This window comes from Bison bison, unplaced genomic scaffold, assembly GCF_000754665.1.
Source record: "Bison bison bison isolate TAMUID 2011002044 unplaced genomic scaffold, Bison_UMD1.0 scf7180017864503, whole genome shotgun sequence".
Taxonomy (NCBI): Eukaryota; Metazoa; Chordata; class Mammalia; order Artiodactyla; family Bovidae; genus Bison; species Bison bison.
In genome coordinates, this window is record NW_011495061.1 from 6861303 (window position 1) to 6880198 (window position 18896).

Genomic DNA, 18896 nt, shown 5'->3' on the forward strand with positions numbered 1-18896 from the left:
ACTTAAAAATCTGAATACTCATTTTATTAATACTTATTTCTAAATGAATACTTGTTGAATAAATTTATATACTGATTAAATATGTTCATGTTTTAAAGGGTATAAAACTATCTTCTAAACACAATACTGAAATGATAGGTAATTCCCATCCTACAGACTCTCAGAAGAATGACACAGAAATACTAGGAAAAACAGGCATGTGAAATCAAGTCTCCACATCATGGGAGTAACTACCCTTTATTTCCAATAAGGAAAGCCATCTTCTGCTCAGTATCTCAAGTTGAACTTTAAAACCTTTACCATGAAGACAAAGTAATCTTAAATGACAAATGAAATGGCACTATTAGCACTAAGCTTCAGTTATGGGCTATAAGCACTGTGCAAGGTTAAAGAAAGATTTTTCAGAGTGGCCTGGAAATTAGACAATCACCTAAACAGGGTTTCTCCACATCAGCACCACTGACATTCTGGGCCAGATAATACCTTGTTGGGTTTGAAGGCAGTGGGAGGGGAGCTATCCTGTGCATTATAGTACACTATAGTATGTTTAGTAACATCCTTAGCTTTAACCCACTAACAGTTAATAACACCGCATCTATACCACTAAGTTGTTACAACCAAAAATGTCTCCAAATCACTGCCAAATATGCTCGGGGTTGGGGACGGGGGCAAAAATGCCCCTGGTTGAAAACCACTCATCTATATCATTCAGTTCAGTTCAGTTGCTCAGTCGTGTCCGACTCTTTGCAACCTTAGGACACTAGAACGCCAGGCTTCCCTGTCCATCACCAACTCCTGGAGCTTGCTCAAACTCATGTCCATCGAGTCAGTGATGCCATCCAACCATCTCATCCTCTGTCGTCCCCTTCTCCTCCCACCTTCAATCTTTCCCAGCATCAGGGTCTTTACAAATGAGTCAGTTCTTTGCATCAGGTGGCCAAAGGATTGGAGTTTCAGCTTCAGCATCAGTCCTTCTAATGAATATTCAGGACTGATTTCCTTTAGAACGGACTGGTTGGATCTCCTTGTAGTCCAAGGGACACTCAAGAGTCTTCTCCAAAACCATAGTTCAAAAGCATCAATTCTTCGACGCTCAGCTTTCTTCATCATCCAACTCTCACATCCATACATGACCACTGGAAAAACCATAGCCTTGACTAAACAGAACTTTGTTGGAAAAGTAATGTCTCTGTTTTTTAATATGCTGTCTAGGTTAATCATAACTTTTCTTCCAAGGAGTAAGCATCTTTTAATTTCATGGCTGCAATCACCATCTGCAGTGATTTTGAAGCCCCAAAAAATAAAGTCTGTCACTGTTTCCACTGTTTCCCCATCTATTTGCCATGAAGTGATGGGACCAGATGCCATGATCTTAGTTTTCTGAATGTTGAGCTTTAAGCCAACTTTTTCACTCTCCTCTTTCACTTTCATCAAGAGGCTCTTTAGTTCTTCATTTTCTGCCATAAGGATGGTATCTTCTGTGTATCTGAGGTTATTAATATAACTTCAGGTTAATGCTGAGGTTATTCTCCCAGCAATCTTGATTCCAACTTGTTCTTCATCCAGCCCAGCATTTTGCATACTATACTCTGCATGTAAGTTAAATAAACAGGGTGAAAATATACAACCTTGACGTATTCCTTTCCCTATTTGGAACCAGTCTGTTGTTCCATGTCTAGTTCTAACTGTTGCTTCCTGACCTACATACAGATTTCTCAGGAGGCAGGTCAGGTGCTCTAGTATTCCCATCTCTTGAAGAATTTTCCACAGTTTGTTGTGATCTGCACAGTCAAAGGCTTTGGTGTAGTCAATAAAGCAGAAGTAGATGTTTTCCTGTAACTCTCTTGCTTTTTCAATGATCCAACGGATGTTGGCAATTTGATCTCTGGTTTCTCCACCTTTTCTCAATCCAGCTTGAACATCTGGAAGTTCACAGTTCACGTACTGTTGAAGCCTGGCTTGGAGAATTTTGAGCAGTACTTTGCTAGCATGTGAGATGGGTGCAATTGTGTGGTAGTTTGCACATTCTTCGGCGCTGTCTTTCTTTGAGATTGGAATGAAAACTGGCCTTTTCTAGTCCTATGGCCACTGCTGAGTTCTCAAATTTGCTGCCATAATGAGTGCAGCACTTTCACAGCATCATCTTTTGTGATTTGAAATAGCTCAACTGGAATTCCATCACCTCCACTAGCTTTGTTTGTAGTGATGCTTCCTAAGGTCCACTTGACTTTGCATTCCAGGATGTCTGGCTCTAGGTGAGTGATCACACCATCGTGGTTATCTGGCTCATGATGATCTTTTTTGTATAGTTCTTCTGTGTATTCTCACCATCTCTTCTTAATATCTTCTGCTTCTGTTAGGTCCATACCATTTCTGTCTTTTATTGTGCCCATCTTTGCATGAAATGTTCCCTTGGTATTACTAATTTTCTTGAAGAGATCTCTAGTCTTTCCCTTCTGTTTTTTTTCCTCTACTTCTTTGCACTGATCACTGAGGAAGGCTTTCTAATCTCTCCTTGCTATTCTTTGGAACTCTGCATTCAAATGGGTATACCTTTCCTTTTCTCCTTTGCCTCTGGCTTCTCTTATTTTCCTAGTTATTTGTAAGGCCTCCTCAGACAGCCATTTTGCCTTTTTGCATTTCTTTTTCTTGGGGATGGTTTGGATCCCTGCTTCCTGTACAATGTCATGATCCTCTGTCCATAGTTCTTCAGGCACTCTGTCATATCTAATCCCTTGATAGACAGAGTCTATATCATTTCTCTATCATTACTATTACAAAATTACCCTGTGACACTAAAGACCAGATCAACTCAAAATTGATCTTTGGGGATATAATCTGTGAGCAATTTGGGCTAGAGAGTACATGCTAGATCTAAATTGCTTTTTGCTGTACTTTTTAAAGAGCTTCCTGCACTTACATATTCTACATGTTGTTCCCACTCACTCTGAAGTAAAAGCAACTGCATTCTGATTATCTGTGCATCTAACTTAAGGAAACCTTAACACCTGATTCAATTTTTTAAAAAGAAATCATCCACTATCATCTCTCATCTTCATCCCTGTGAACTGAACTTCCCTTTGGCTCTCACTTAGACTTCAATCACTTTATGACCAAATTCTTACCTTTAAAAGATAACTGGAAAGTTAAATTCATCTTATTGACCAACTGAGAATTGTTCTAAAATTGAGGTCACGTTTGAAAAAGGCAAAATAAAAACATTCTCAAAAATGAACAACTGCTGCAGTATAGTAACTCTTCATATACCAACCATTACAGGGAAATAAAGGATTTCAGTAAGAGTAAACTAAAAGTGATTTATTATAGACACCCAGCTTCCAAAATCCACCTCAAGTATCACCAGTTCTTACATTCATAGCAAACTTAATTCAACAAATTACTAGATACTGGAGATATACAACGAAAAAGACATGGCCCCTATCTCAAGGAATTAAGAGAACAGAAAACAGTAAAAATGAACTGATAATTTCAGTACATCACAGTAAGTACAACGACAGAAGTAGCAGAGAAATCATGGAAATTTTTACAGAAATGACAGACAGCTTCTGTTCTTTCAGAACCATCTTTATATGCCCAAGTACCTAGCATAATGAATGCCTGGCACTTAGTTCATACTGAGCTAAAAGTTTATTTCAATAGATTTGTTAATACTGATGGAAACTGTTTTAAACTTATATCTCCTCTCACTTTTTAAAAAGTGATATGAATATTATATATCTCATCATATTTAATCAGGTGTTCCTATATTGCTTTCAATTCTGAAAGTCATAACTCATGTACTTCAGGCTCAGGAAATATTTTATCACATTAATTTTCACTAATCATAAAAATAATAAATGTCAGCTGCAGAAAAAACTTTAATATATAAAAATATAAAGGAGAAATCATCTATTATCCCACACCCGAAGACAATTACTGCTAATGTTTGGATTTTACCCTAGGCTTTTCTCATATGTGTATTTTTTCCATCATAATCAAGATAATACTAAACTTAAGTTTATATATTGATTTATTATTAATGTTTTCTAACATGCCTTTGACAATTATATATATTTCCTATTTTCTCTATTATAAATAATGCTATGAAAGCACCTTTCTATACAAATCTTTATCCTCATCTCACTTTTGCCCAGAAAAAATCTTAGGTATACAACTAATGGATCAAAGAATATGAAAATTTTAAAAACTCACACAAAGTCAAAGGGCCCATCAGTAAGATATAATTTTTTACACCCTGTATATAAGAATGAGACTGTTACTTTCACTTGTTTAGTTAATGCCAATTTGAAAAGTAAAAAGCTCCTTGTAAGCAGGAACGTAACTTTCTAAAGGTCTCCAGAAGCCATATACTTAATTTATTGATTTCATAATTATATGCAGTCTTTCAATAAGAAGAAAGCTTAGTGTGAAATGCTGATGTAACATTTGTAAGCACACAGAGAAATATGATTCATGAGTGATATAACTTCCTTATATGATGCTATTTGTAAATGGAAATTAGGTTATAAAAAGGCAAAAATAAAAATGGTAACATGGTATTTCACAAAATGTGGAAGGAGCTACAGTAACTTGGTTTTGAATATCAAATATGCAAATTGGTACAGCTAACTTTTGAGAAACTTGGGAGAATACCCTATGGAAGTAAACGAACATTGTCTGATGCTTCTTTTTGGATTTTAAGACTTTAAACTGAATGTTTAAATTTATTTTCCAAGTTTATAAAATTTACCTAAAACCATTCTTACAGGAAGCGCTGGTTGTATTTAAGAATGCTGACAAGATGAAATTTTATGTTAAGGAGCAAGCCATATTGCAGAAAGACTGTTTTAGACTCAAATGTCCACCTGTGGGCTGATTCTTGTGTCCAGAGGTGAAGTCAATCAGAATGGCTGTGGAAACAGCTCCGATTTGCACTATGTATTAAATGGGCATGGGTAACTGGGTAGGGAGAGAGACACTTCTCAAAAGAAAGGGGATCACTTCTTAGAAAAGACAGGTGCTAGGCTGACAAATTGTGATTGTTCAGTGCGTTGCATACAGCTAAATTGAAAAAAAAAAAAAAAAGAGGGGGCAGTTATTAGTCAAGGCCTTCCTGATTTTCTTTCCAGCCCCTACTCTACCACTGCATCATAAAATCAGGAAATACAATGACCAAATGTGGAGCTCATACATAAAAAGAGGGACTCTTAGCAGGATACCAACACATTTGGAAATAGCTTTCTTTAAAAAAAGAGCAAATGCTAGACAAACCGCCCCACACAAATTTAGGAAGGGTGAGGAAATACTGGCGTGATCAGGCACACTTTTCCCTCCTTTATGTGTGGTAACCCATCTACCTTCCCCTGGGTCCTGATAGGGTAATCCACTTACCCGGCCCACCACAAGGATTATCAAGTGACCTAGGATGATCCAACCATTCACCCTGCCAAAGTGACTGTTCAAGCCTTACCAAATGACTGCAGGAAAGTCAAACAGTATTTTTTGAGAGTGCTAAGTAGCATGCTGTAGGTGTGGAACAGCTAATAGTATGAGGAAGATGTTCATTTGCAGAAGAAATGAAGTCAGTAGGGGTTAATTAACTGAAGAAATGCAATACTTTGCTCTATATGAAACAAGATGCTCGATATTTGTTGATCGTATCAACTGACAGAAATCAATCATTTTAGTATCATGTATATGTTTTAAGTATACACATATAAAATATATACTACTTGGCTTAACAGAGGCTCTGAATTTTGAGAAATGCTACTCTAATGCATACTTTTTAAAATCTTCTCTATGTTTGTCTACACAACTAGATCGGTGGTTATCTATATTAGAGTTGCTTTCTGAAGTCCATCTGCCCATATTACATTCTATCAAAAATGGCACCAGTTCAATGAAGGGCAGCAGTCATGTTCAGAAGCACACAATCCTCTCTCTCTTACCAACCAGAGAGAAATTATGAAATCATTAATCTGACTAGTACATTTACTTCTACTTATATATTTCACCTCACTAGAATGGAAACAGTGATTTTGACCTGCTATGTTTACTGATGTATCCCAGGCATTTAGAACAATAACTAGTATATATTAGATATTTAATAAAATACTTGTTGAGTCAATGAATGGGACTACTAGGTGGGCAAGGGCAAGCAACTGGCAAGCAACTTATGACCAGAGTGACCTATAAAAGGTACCTTAGACAAACCTGGCTCCTCTGCTGGGAAATTCCGAATAGAAGAAATGAGAGACTAAAGCAGCTAAAAAGATGTATCAAGACTTGTGAGTCAGGCAACCCAGGGGGTCATGTGTAAAGCCAGTTACAGAAGAGCAGAAACCCAGGCCAAGACTTGCCAGTACAGGACAGGTTGGCAGTACAGACACAGGAGGCAGCAGAAATGATGCGAGAGAAAGGCTGGGTAGCTGTCTAAGTTCTACCTCCAGTAAACCAGTAGCACTGGAGCATCTGCCATCAAACTTCAGAAGTAACAATATTCCTCCCTCTGAGACTAGACTAGATCTATGATTCCTTGTCACAAAACAGGCCAAACAATAATACACTGTAAAAGGCATCTATGATACATCAAGCCCTTTCAAACTGGTAAAGGGTATGGAAAATTTTACATAAAAGAAGATTTAGTCAGAAAAGTGTTTTTAAAAGTGCTTAAAAAGAAGCACATATGAGAACTTTCTCCAAATGTGTAAAGAGCTATTATATGGAAGAAGATAGAGTGGAACAAACTAGAGCCAAAAGCTATAATTCAGAGGAGATATTATTGAATCAATATAAATGAAGAACCTTGTGAGAATGAGAACCATCAAAAATGACAGCGTGAACTGCCACAGAAACTACAAGGACTTTCTTGGTGGCTCAGTGGTAAAGAACCTGCCTGTCAATGCAGAAGATGCAGGCTCAATCAGGAAGATCCCCTAGAGAAGGTAATCCCTACCCACTCCAGTAACATTCCCTGGGAAATCCCATGGAGAGAGGAGCCTGGTGGGCTACAGTCCATGGGGTCACAAAATAGTCAGACATGACTGAGCAACTAAGTAACAACAACAAACGGTGTATCCCCCCCAAAAAATCTTAAAAGCAGACATTCTTTCATGGTTTAAAAAGCAATGTATTAAGTCTGTTCTCTATACCTGTGAGTTTGTTTCTATTTCACTTATGAGGCAGGATGGGAATAGGGGGTTGAAAGGTAAGAACTACGATGTATAAAATGGACAGACCACAGGATGCGCTATACAGCACAGGAAAATAGTCACTGCTTTGTAGTGATTTTAAATGGAGAGTAACCTATAAAAAATGCTGAGTCAGGGACAGTGCTCTGTATCTGAAATTAAAATGATGCAAATCAACTACACTTCAATTTCTAAAATGCAATTCGAGTTTTCTAAAAGTGCATGCTGCATATACATAATAACCTCTTTTCACAATGACTTTGTTTTTCATATGATTTTTATACTCAGCAAACTTTATACTCAGTCTACATTTAATACTGCAGACATTCATGAATAATTATGGAAATTAAAGTATGGACTTTCTCACTAACACGTTTCAAATATATAAATCAAATAACGGACTAAATTTATTAATATGTGCATGCAAAAGCAGAAGTCTCTCACTCTATTAATACAGAAGGGTATTTGTCCTTCTCTGTCTGGCATATTTCAGCTAGAGTAATGCTGCAGGGAAACAGGGAGATGTTAGTAAGAGTACAAACTTTCGACTATAAGATGAATAAGTTCTGAGGATCTAATGTAAAACATGGTGACAACACTATAATTGACAACACTGTATTGCAAAATTGAAATTTGCTAACAGTAGAACTTGTACTCACCTAAAAAAAAGACAAATATGTGAGATGATGGATGAATTAACTAACTAGGTGGGGGAATCCTTTCACAATGCATATGTATATCAAATCACCATGATGTATTCTTTAAATATCTTAAATTTTGCTTGTTAATTTTACCTCAATAAATAGTTGGGGAAAATTAGTGAAAAGCCAAAAAGAAAATTAAATGAATGGTACTAACAGAAACCTTTAAATAGTAATTACCATACAAATGAAACAGTAGCCTTTATCATTGACCTTTGAAATAATTTTACAAGTAAATGAGTGGATAATGCAGAACAATACATCAACTAAAATGTCTTCTTACTTTCATCACAGATTGCCCACCCCTCGGTTCCTAACTGATCCTCATCTCTCCCAAGGAGGACAAGAACAGTCTGCACATAGATTTGTCTTTAGACACAAAGACGACAAATTCTGATAAAGGAAGATGGCAGACACAGTGTATCTAACCTCTGATTAGTACAGTGGAAAAACCTGGGCTTGGAGGCTAGTCAGACTTAAGTTCAAATTCAGGCTCCACTATTTCACTTACTCTCTAGAAATCTGTTTTCTCAACCTCAAAATATGGTTAATATAATCCCCATCATAAAAAGCTGCCATTAAGAATGAGATCACACACGTAGCAGCAAAGAATCTGCCACAAAAGACAGGCTTGAGACAAGAAAAGTTAGATCAAGTTACGACTCACTCTTTTACTTAAAGAATATACTTTAAAGGAGTTCCCACTGTTCATATTATCTCAGGGCTTCCCAGATGGCCCAAGGGGTAAAGAATACGCCTGCCAATGCAGGAGACACAGGCAGGAGACATGGGTTCAATTCCTGGGTTGGCAAGGTCCCCTCAGGAAGAAATGGCAACCCACTCCAGTATTCTTGACTTGAAAATCCTATGAACAGACAGCCTGGCAGGCTACAGTCCATGGCGTCATAAGAGCCGGACACAACTTAGCGACTGAGCCACAAACACATCCAAAGAGTATTGAGAAATCAATGGCAACCTAAAGGCAGCCTTTAGCTGCCATTTGTTTTACTCTGTCCCAATCAACACTTACATTAATTACATAGTTGAAAACATAAGACATCCTCTTCAAATCTGTAAAAAGAAAAAAATCTGAAGAAGATGGAGGTAGCAGAAACCTAGCTCACCAATTTTGCTGAATTCCCATATAAAAGCATCAAAACAGCACAATTGAACTGGCATAAAGACCAATGTAACAGGGACTTCCCCGGTGGTCCAGTGCTTAAGAATCTGCTTTCCAATGCAGGGCACACAGGTTTGATCCCTGGTCGGGGAACTGAAATCAAACATGCCACAGTGCAGCTAAGCCCACACACCTCAACTACGGAGCCTATGAGCTCTAAAGCCTGTGCTCCACAACAAAAGAAGGACACACCCCACTACTAGAAAAGCCCCTGTAAGCAGCAATGATCACACCAAAATGAAGACCCTGGGCAGCAAAAAAATAAATAAATAAAAGACCTATGTAACAGGATAGAGAATCCAGAAATAAACCCTCATGTATATGGTCAAATGATCTTTAAGAAAAGTGCCAAGGTTACACAATGGGGAAGGACAGTTTCTTCAACAAAATGTGCTGGGAAAACTATTTATCTGCATGTGAAAGAATACGAATGGATCCATGCCTTACACCACATACAAAAATTAACTCAAAATGGATTAAAGGCCTAAACCATACCTGAACTACAAAATTCCTAGAAGAAAACAAAAGGGAAAAGGTTGATGTTATTGGATTTGGTAATAATTTCTTACATATAACATAAAAATACAGGCAACAAAAAGTAAAAACAGCAAAATGGGACTACATCAAACAAAGATTCATGCACAGCAAAGGAAATTAAAACACAGTAAAATGCAACCTACAAAACGGGAGAAAGTATTTGCAAGCCAGATATCTGATAAGGAGTTAATATCTACAATATATAAAGAGCTCCAACAACTCAACAACAATGTCCAATTTAAATATAGGCAAAGAACTTACATAGACATTTCTGCAAAGAAGACATATAAACAGCCAACAAGCATATGATAAGATGATCAATATCACTAAGCATTAGGGAAACTCAATTAAAACCACACAGATTAGGATGGCAACTATCATAACCCAGAAAACAACACACGTTAGAGAGGACACAGAGAAACTGGGACTATTGCGGACTGTTGTCTACAATGTAAAATGGTACAGCCCCTATAGAAAACAGTATGGAGGTTCCTCAAAAAACTAAAAAAGGAACTATCATATAATCCAAAAATCCCATTTCTGGGTACATATTAAAAAAAACTGAAAACAGAATCTCAAAGAGACATTTGCACATTCGTGTCCACTGAAGCATTATTCACAACAGCCAAAAGGTGAAAGCAACTAAAACATCTATTAACAGAGATGTCTCTGGTGGTCAGCGGCTAAGACTCCGTGATTCCAACGCATGGGGTACAGGTTCTATCCCTAGTCAGGAACAAGATCCCACATGCCACAACAAAAGATCTCACATGCCACAACTGAGACCTGGCACAGCCAAATAAATATTTTTTAAAAATCTACTAAAAGATATATGGATAAAGAAAATGGGGTACATACATACATGGAATAATATTTAGCCATAAAAAAGGAAATCCTGTCAAATGCTACAATACAAACAAACATAGAAGCAACCTAGATGTCCACTCACAGATGAATGGACAAAGAAGTTGCAGTACATATACACAATGGAATATTATTCAGTCATAAAAAGGAACACATTTGAGTCAGTTCTAATGACATGGGTGAACCTAGAGCCTATTATACGGAGTGAAATAAGTCAGAAAGAGAAAGACAAATATCATATTCTAATGCATATATATGGAATCTAGAAAAATGGTACTGAAGAATTTATTTGCAGGGCAGCAATGGAGAAACTAGAGAATAGACATGGACATGGGGGGAGGGGAGGAGAGGGTAAGATATATGGAGAAAGTAACATGGAAACTTACATTACCATATATAAAATAGATAGCCAAAAGAAATTCGCTGTATGTCTCAGGAAATTCAAACAGGGTCTCTGTATCAACCTAGAGGGGTAGGATGAGGAGGGAGATGGAAAGGAGGTTCAAAAGGAATGGGGTATATGGATACCTATGGTTGATTCATGTTGAGGTTTAACAGAAAACAACAAAATTCTGTAAAACAATTATCCTTCAGTTAAAAAATAAATTAATTCAGTTCAGTTCAGTTGCTCAGTCGTGTCTGACTCTTTGTGACCCCATGGACTGCAGCAGATCAGGCTTCCCTGTCTATCACCAACTCCCGGAGTTTACTGAAACTCATGTCCATTGAGTTGGTGATGCCATCCAACCATCTCATCCTCTGTCATCCCCTTCTCCTCCTGCCCTCAATCTTTCCCAGCATCAGAGTCTTTTCAAATCAGTCAGCTCTTCGCATCGGGTGGCCAAAGTATTGGACTTTCAGCTTCAGCATCAATCCTTCCAATGAACACCCAGGACTGATCTCCTTTAGGATGGACTGGTTGGATCTCCTTGCAGTCCAAGGGACTCTCAAGAGTCTTCTCCAACACCATGGTTCAAAAGCATCAATTCTTCGCTGCTCAGCTTTTTTTATACTCCAACTCTCATATCCATACATGACTACTGGAAAAACCATAGCCTTGACTAGATGGCCCTTTGTTGGCAAAGTAATGTCTCTGCTTTTTAATATGCTGTCTAGGTTGGTCATAACTCTCCTGCCAAGGAGTAAGCGTCTTTTAATTTCATGGCTGCAATCACCATCTGCAGTGATTTTGGAGCCCCAAAAAATAAAGCCTGTTTCCACTGTTTCCCCATCTACTTGCCACGAAATGATGGGACCAGATGCCATGTCTGAATGTTGAGCTTTAAGCCAACTTTTTGACTCCTCTTTCACTTTCATCAAGAGGCTCTTTAGTTCTTCTTCACTTTCTGCCATAAGGGTGGTGTCATCTGCATATCTGAGGTTATTGATATTTCTCCTGACAATCTTGATTCTAACTTGTGCTTCATCCAGCCTAGCGTTTCTCATGATGTAATCTGCATATAAGTTAAATAAGCAGGGTGACAATATACAGCCTTGACGTACTCCTTTTCCTATTTGGAACCAGTTTATTGTTCCATGTCCAGTTCTAACTGTTGCTTCCTGACCTGCATACAGATTTCTCAGGAGGCAGGTCAGGTGGTCTGGTATTCCCATCTATTGAAGAATTTTCCACAGTTTATTGTGATCCACACAAAGTCTTTGGCATAGTCGATAAAGCAGAAATAGATGCTTTTCTGGAACTCTCTTTTTTGATGATCCAATGGATGTTGGCAATTTGATCTCTGGTTCCTTTGCCTTTTCTAAATCCAGCTTGAACATCTGGAAGTTCAAGGTTCATGTATTGTTGAAGCCTGGCTTGGAGAATTTTGAGCATTACTTTACTAGCGTGTGAGATGAGTGCAATTGTGCAGTAGTTTGAGCTTTCTTTGACATTGCCTTTCTTTGGGATTGGAATGAAAACTGACCTTTTCCAGTCCTGTGGCCACTGCTGAGTTTTCCAAATTTGCTGGCATATTGAGTGCAGCACTTTCACAGCATTATCTTTTAGGATTTGAAATAGCTCAACTGGAATTCCAACACCTCCACTAGCTTTGTTCGTAGTGATGCTTCCTAAGGTCCACTTGACTTCACATTCCACAATGTCTGGCTCTAAGTGAATCATCACACCATCGCGACTACCTGGGTCATGAAGATCTTTTTTGTATAGTTCTTCTGTGTACTCTTGCCATCTCTTCTTAATATCTTCTGCTTCTGTTATGCTCATACCATTTCTGTCCTTTATTGAGCCCACCTTTGCATGAAATGTTCCCTAGGTATCTCTAATTTTCTTGAAGAGACTTCTAGTCTTTTCTATTCTATTGTCTTCCTCTATTTCTTTGCACTGATCACTGAGGAAGGTTTTCCTATCTCTCCTTGCTATTCTTTGGAACTCTGCATTCAAATGGGTATATCTTTCCTTTCTCCTTTGCTTTTCACCTCTCTTCTTTTCACAGCTAATTGTAAGGCCTCCTCAGACACCCATTTTGCTTTTTTGCATTTCTTTTTCTTGGGGATGGTCTTGATCCCTGTCTCCTGTACAATTAATAAATTAATTAAACACCCCCCCAAAAAAATCTTAAGAAAGCTCATATCAAGCAGAACATCTTAGCCAACTATATTACCAAATATCGATCACTATTACTTTGACTTAGGTGTTTTTCGTCAACACATTTTACCAGTTTATTCGACATGAGTACTCGTGAGTATATAGCACAGAAAACATATAGAAAGATGCTCATCAAAGCATTAACATAGGATTTTCATTCAATTGTACTGCCTGATACATATATTCTAAATTTTCTAATATGTACACACATTTCTTTGTAATGAATGAAAAGTTTTAAAGCATATTAACCACTTTTGTACCTTCAATGGTGGAAAAAATTATATAGGTGCTATTAAATTTATAGATATAAAAAATCTATTAGATGAATGGATAAAATGGGGTATATACAAACATGGAATATTATTTAGCCTTAAAAAAGGAAATCTTGTCAAATGCTACAACAAGAATAAACTTTAAGGACACTATGCTAAGTGAAACAAGCTAAATAATGCATGATTCGTCTTCTATGATGAGGACCCCAAAACAGCTAACAAGTATTCACTAGAAAGTAGAATGGCCAATTTGAGAGTGGCAGCACATTTCTGTAGCATGGACTAAAATTACTAGAGCAGTTTAAGACCCCAGACTGGAAAAACTGCAAGGAGTAGAATCAAAACTGAGCAGAAAAGGACTTTCTACCACCTGACTGTGTATTGTCACCCTGCTTATTTAACTTATATGCAGAGTGCATCATGCGAAATGTTGGGGTAGATGAATCACAAGCTGCAAACAAGACTGTCAGGAGAAATATCAACAACCTTGGACATGCAGATGATATCATTCTAACAGCAGAAAGGGAAGAGGACCTAAAGAGCCTCTTGATGAAAGTTAAAGAGGAGAGTGAAAATGTTGGCTTAAAACTCAACATTCAAAAAACAAAGATCATGGCATGCAGTCCCATCATTTCATGGCAAACAGGAGGAGGAAAAGACAAAGCAGTTACAGATTTTATTTTCTTGGGCTCCAAAATCACTGTGAATGGTGACTGCAGCCATAAAATTAAAAGATGCTTGGAAGGAAAGCTATGATAAGCCTAGACAGCATATCAAATAGCTATTAATTAGCAAAGACATCATTTTGCCAACAAAGGTCCATATAGTCAAAGCTATGGTTTTTGCAGTAGTCATGTACAGATGTGAGAGTTGGATCATAAAGAAGCCTGAGTGCCAAAGAACTGATGCTTTCGAACTGCAGTGCTGGAGAAGACTCTTGAGCGTCCCTTGGACAACAAGGAGATCAAACTAGTCAATCCTTCCGGAAATCAACCCTGACTATACATTGGAAGGACTACTGCTGAAGCACTAATATTTTGGCCACCTGATGAGAAGAGCCGATTCAATGGAAAAGACCCTAATGCTGGGAAAGGTTAAAAGTAAAAGGAGAAGAGGGTGGCAAAGGATGAGATGGTTAAATAGCACGGACATGGATTTGCGCAAACTCCAGGAGATAGTGAAGGGCAGGGAAGCCTGGCGTGCTGTAGTCCATGGAGCACAAACAGCCAGACACGACTGAGCAACTGAACAACAGCAGCAATTTATCTGCTGGTCACAGTGCTCCTTCCTGGAACTACATAGGATAAATTCAGTCCCATTTCTACAAGGCAGTTCTTCAAATATTTGAATATAACTAACAAAAATCTTGCCCCCTGTCTCTCCTCTGTACCTCCCCTAATCTTTTCTTTTTCAAATTAGTTTCAATTTCCTCCTCAGATTCCAATGTGATTTTTAAAATTTTTTTACAGTGTTAGGAATATGGAGTAGGGATCTAGATTACCTGCATGTGCTCAGCTGCTCAGTCATGTCCCACTCTTTGTGATCCCATGGGTAGGCTGCTCTACCCATGGAATTTTCCAGGCAAGAACATTGAAGTGGGTTGCCATTTCCTAGTTCACTTCCACCATTTACTTGCTATGTGACTCTATGAAAATAGTATTATCTCTTTGTGCTTCATTTTTCCCCCCATACATAAAAGGTACTATTACTTACATTTTAAGAGCTCTTGTCAGGAAAAATATGAGTTAATATACATGTGAAGAGTTTCAACAAGCATCTGGTGCACGGTAAATACTATATATGTGTTGATGATGATGATAACAACGATGACCATGATTATAACAAAGTAAGTGTGTGCCAGTTTGCCTGAGTAGTACTCCAGAACGGAACACAGTACTTGAGATTACTGAGTTGGTCTAAGTGATACACTGTAGACAACTATTGCTCTAAATTACATTAGGTCCTTTGGTGACCACAAGACTTTGGAAGAAACATGTAAACCCTGTTTTAAACATGTTTTGATGCTACCCTGTACCTGCAAAAAACTGTTTCAGACTCAAGTTATACCTGTTTAATTTTTTTAGTTAGCCTAGCACAAGCATGTTTTAGATCTTATGTCTGTTACTCACTGTACATACATTATTCAATTTTTTAAGTGGGGGCATACATTTCATAGAATGTGACCATTTTAACAGCTTGATAGCTGTTGACAGAATCTTAAAAACTATTTCAATAAAATAAAAACTAAAATGGAAAAAGTGGAAATTACTTAATTGTAACATGCTAAAAAATTGTTCAAGGAGTTTCTCCAGAAAATATTTTCCAAAAACATTTCATCAAATTGGCATAAGTCTGATTAATATTTTTTATTTTCCCAACTCCCCTTCAAAGATCACTGCCTTGTCATAGTGAAGGGGCTTGCATAACTCAATGAAGCTATAAGTCATTCCATGCGGGGCCACTCAAGACAGACTGGTCATAGCAGAGAGTTCTGACAAAACATGATCCACTGGAGGAGGGAAAGGCAAATCATCCCAGTATACTGGCTGTGAGAACCTCACGAACAGTATAAAAGGCCAAAAAGATATGACACCAAAAGATGAGTCCCCCAGGTGTGAAGGTGTCCAATATGCTACAGGCAAGAGTGGAGGAGAATTACCAATAGCCCCAGAATGAAATGGCTGGGCCAAAGCAGATACAACTGTCAGTGGTGATGAAAGTAAAATCAGATGCTGCAAAGAACAGCACTGTATAGGAACCTGGAATGTTACATCCATGAATCAAGGAAAATTGGATGTGGTCAAGTAGGAGATGGTAAGAATAAATATCAACATCTTAGGAATCAGTGAACTAAAATGGACAGGAATGGGCAACTTCTATTCAGATGACCATTATATCTACTACTGTAGATATAATGTGGGCAAGAATCCCAAAGAAGAAACAGAGTAGACCTCATATTCAGTGAAAGAGTCCAAAATACAGTACTTGGGTACAGCCTCAAAAATGACAGAATGATCTCTGTTTCCAAGGAAAGTCATTTAACATCACAGTAATCGGAGTCTATGCCCCTACCGCCAATGCCAAAGAAACTGAAGTTGATCAGTTCTATGAAGATCGAGAAGACCTCCTAGAACTAACACCTAAAAAAGATGGTCTATTCATCATTGGGGATTGGAATGCAAAAGTAGGAAGTCAAGAGATACCTGGAGTAACAGGCAAGTTTGGCACTGGAGAACAAAATGAAACAGGGCAAAGACTAACTGAATTCTGCCTGAAGAACTCGCTAGTTGTAGCAAATACACTTTTTCAACAACACAAGAGATGACTTTACACATGGGCATCACCATCACCAAATGGTCAATACCAAATCAAACTGATTACATTCTTTGTAGCCGAAGAAGAAGCAGCAGTACAGAGTCAGCAAAAACAAGACCTCGAGTTCACTATGGCTCAGATCATCAGCTTCTCATAGCAAAATTCAGACTTAACTAAAGAAAACCAGGAAAAACAGTAGGCCAGCCAGGTATGACTTAAATCAAATCCCGTATGAATTCACAGTAGAGGTAACAAGTAGATTCAAGGGACTAGATTTAGTTAATAGTGAAGTGAAGTGAAAGTCGCTCAGTTGTGTCCAACTCTTTGCAACACCATGGACTGTAGCCCACCAGGCTCTTCTGTCCATGTTATTTTCCAGGCAAGAATACTGAAGTGGGTTGCCATTCCCTTCTCCAGGGGATCTTCCCAACCCAAGGATCGAACCCAGGTCTCCTGCATTGCAGGCAAATTCTTTACCGTCTGTGAGGTCTGTAATATTGTACAGAAGGCAGTGAACAAAACCATCCCAAAGATAAAAAAAAAAAAGCGAGAAGGCAAAGTGGTTATCTGAGGAGGCTTTACGAAGAGCAGAAGAATGAAAAGAAGCAAAAAGCAAGGGAGAGAGGGAAAGATATACTCAATTAAACTCAGAGTTCCAAAGAATAACTAGAAGATACAAGGCAGCCTTCTTCAACGAACAGTGCTTAATAATAGAAGAAGACAACAAAAGGGGAAAGACCAGAGATCTCCTCAGGAAAACTGCAAACATCAAGGGAGCATTCCACCCAAAGATAGGCACAATAAAGGATAAAAATGGTAGATACATAGGAGATGCTGAAGAGATTAAGAAGAGATGAAAAGAAGACATCGAAGAACTGTATAAAAGGATCTTAATGAACCGGATTACTACAATGCTGTGGTTAGTCACCCAGAGCCAGACATTCTGTAGTGCAAAGTTAAGTGGGCCTTAAGAAGCATAGCTGTTAATAAAGCTAGTGGATGTGATGAAATTCCAGCAGAACTGTTCAAATCTCTAAAGGATGATGCCATCAAGATTTTGCATTCATTATGCCAGCAAATCTGGAAGACCCAGCCAGTGCCACAGGACTGGAAAACGTCAATCCTCATCCCAATTACCAAGAAGGGCAATACCAAAGAATGTGCTAACCATCAGACAATCGCACTCATTTCCTATGCTAGTAAGGTCATGCTTAAAATCTTGCATATGTTAGGCTTCAGCATTATGCAAACCAAGAACTTCCAGATGTCCAAGCTGGGTTTAGAAAAGGAATAGGAACTAGGAATGAAATTGCCAACACTTGCTGGATTACAGAAAAAGCAAGGGAATTTCAGAAAAACACCTCTGTTTCATCGACTATGATAAAGCCTTGACTGTATGGATCATTAAACTGTGGAACGCTCAGAGAGATGGGAATACCAGACCAATTTACCTGTCTCCTGAGAAACCTGTATATGGGTCCAAGAAGGAATAGTTAGAACCCTGTATGAAACAACTGACTGGTTCAAGATCGAGAAAGGAGTACAACAGGGCTGTCTGCTGTCACCCTGTTTGTTTAATCTATACATTGAGCACTTCATGAAAAATGCTGGGCTGGATGAGTTACAAGCTGGAATCAAGATATGCAGGCAAATATCAATAACCTCAGATGTGTGGATGATACCACTCTAATGGCAGAAAGCGAAGAGAACTAAAGAGCCTCTTGATGAGGGTGAAGGAGGAGAGTGAAAGAACCAGCTTAAGACAAAATATTAAAACAACTAAGATCATAGCATCCATCCGCATTACTGCACAGCAAATAGAAGGGGGAAAGGTGGAAGTAGTGACGAATTCCCTCTTTTGGGCTCCAAAATCACTGCAGATGGTGACTGCAGCCATGAAATCAGAAAACAACTGCTTCTTGGCAGGGAAGTGAGGACAAACTTAGTGTGTTGGAAAGCAGAGACATTAACCCTGTCGACAAAGGTCTGTATAGTCAAGGCTATCACAAAGCCTTGAAGACAGTCAAGGCTATCTTCCCAGTGGTCACGACGGTTGTGAGAGCTGGACCATAAAGAAGGCAGAATTGATGCCTTCAAACTGTGGTGCTGGAGAAGACTCCTAAAAGTCACCCAGACAGCAAGGAGATCAAACAGTCAATCTTAAGGGAGATCAACGCTGAATATTCACTAGAAGGACTGAAGCTGAAGCTGAAGCTTCAGTACTTTGGTCAT

General features: G+C 38.4%; 1 protein-coding gene across 1 annotated transcript in view; it reads right to left on the bottom strand.

Moving 5' to 3' along the window:
- The window catches only part of SBF2 (SET binding factor 2), a 502701-nt gene that overhangs the window by 409491 nt on the left and 74314 nt on the right, over nt 1-18896 (bottom strand). The window lies entirely within an intron of this gene.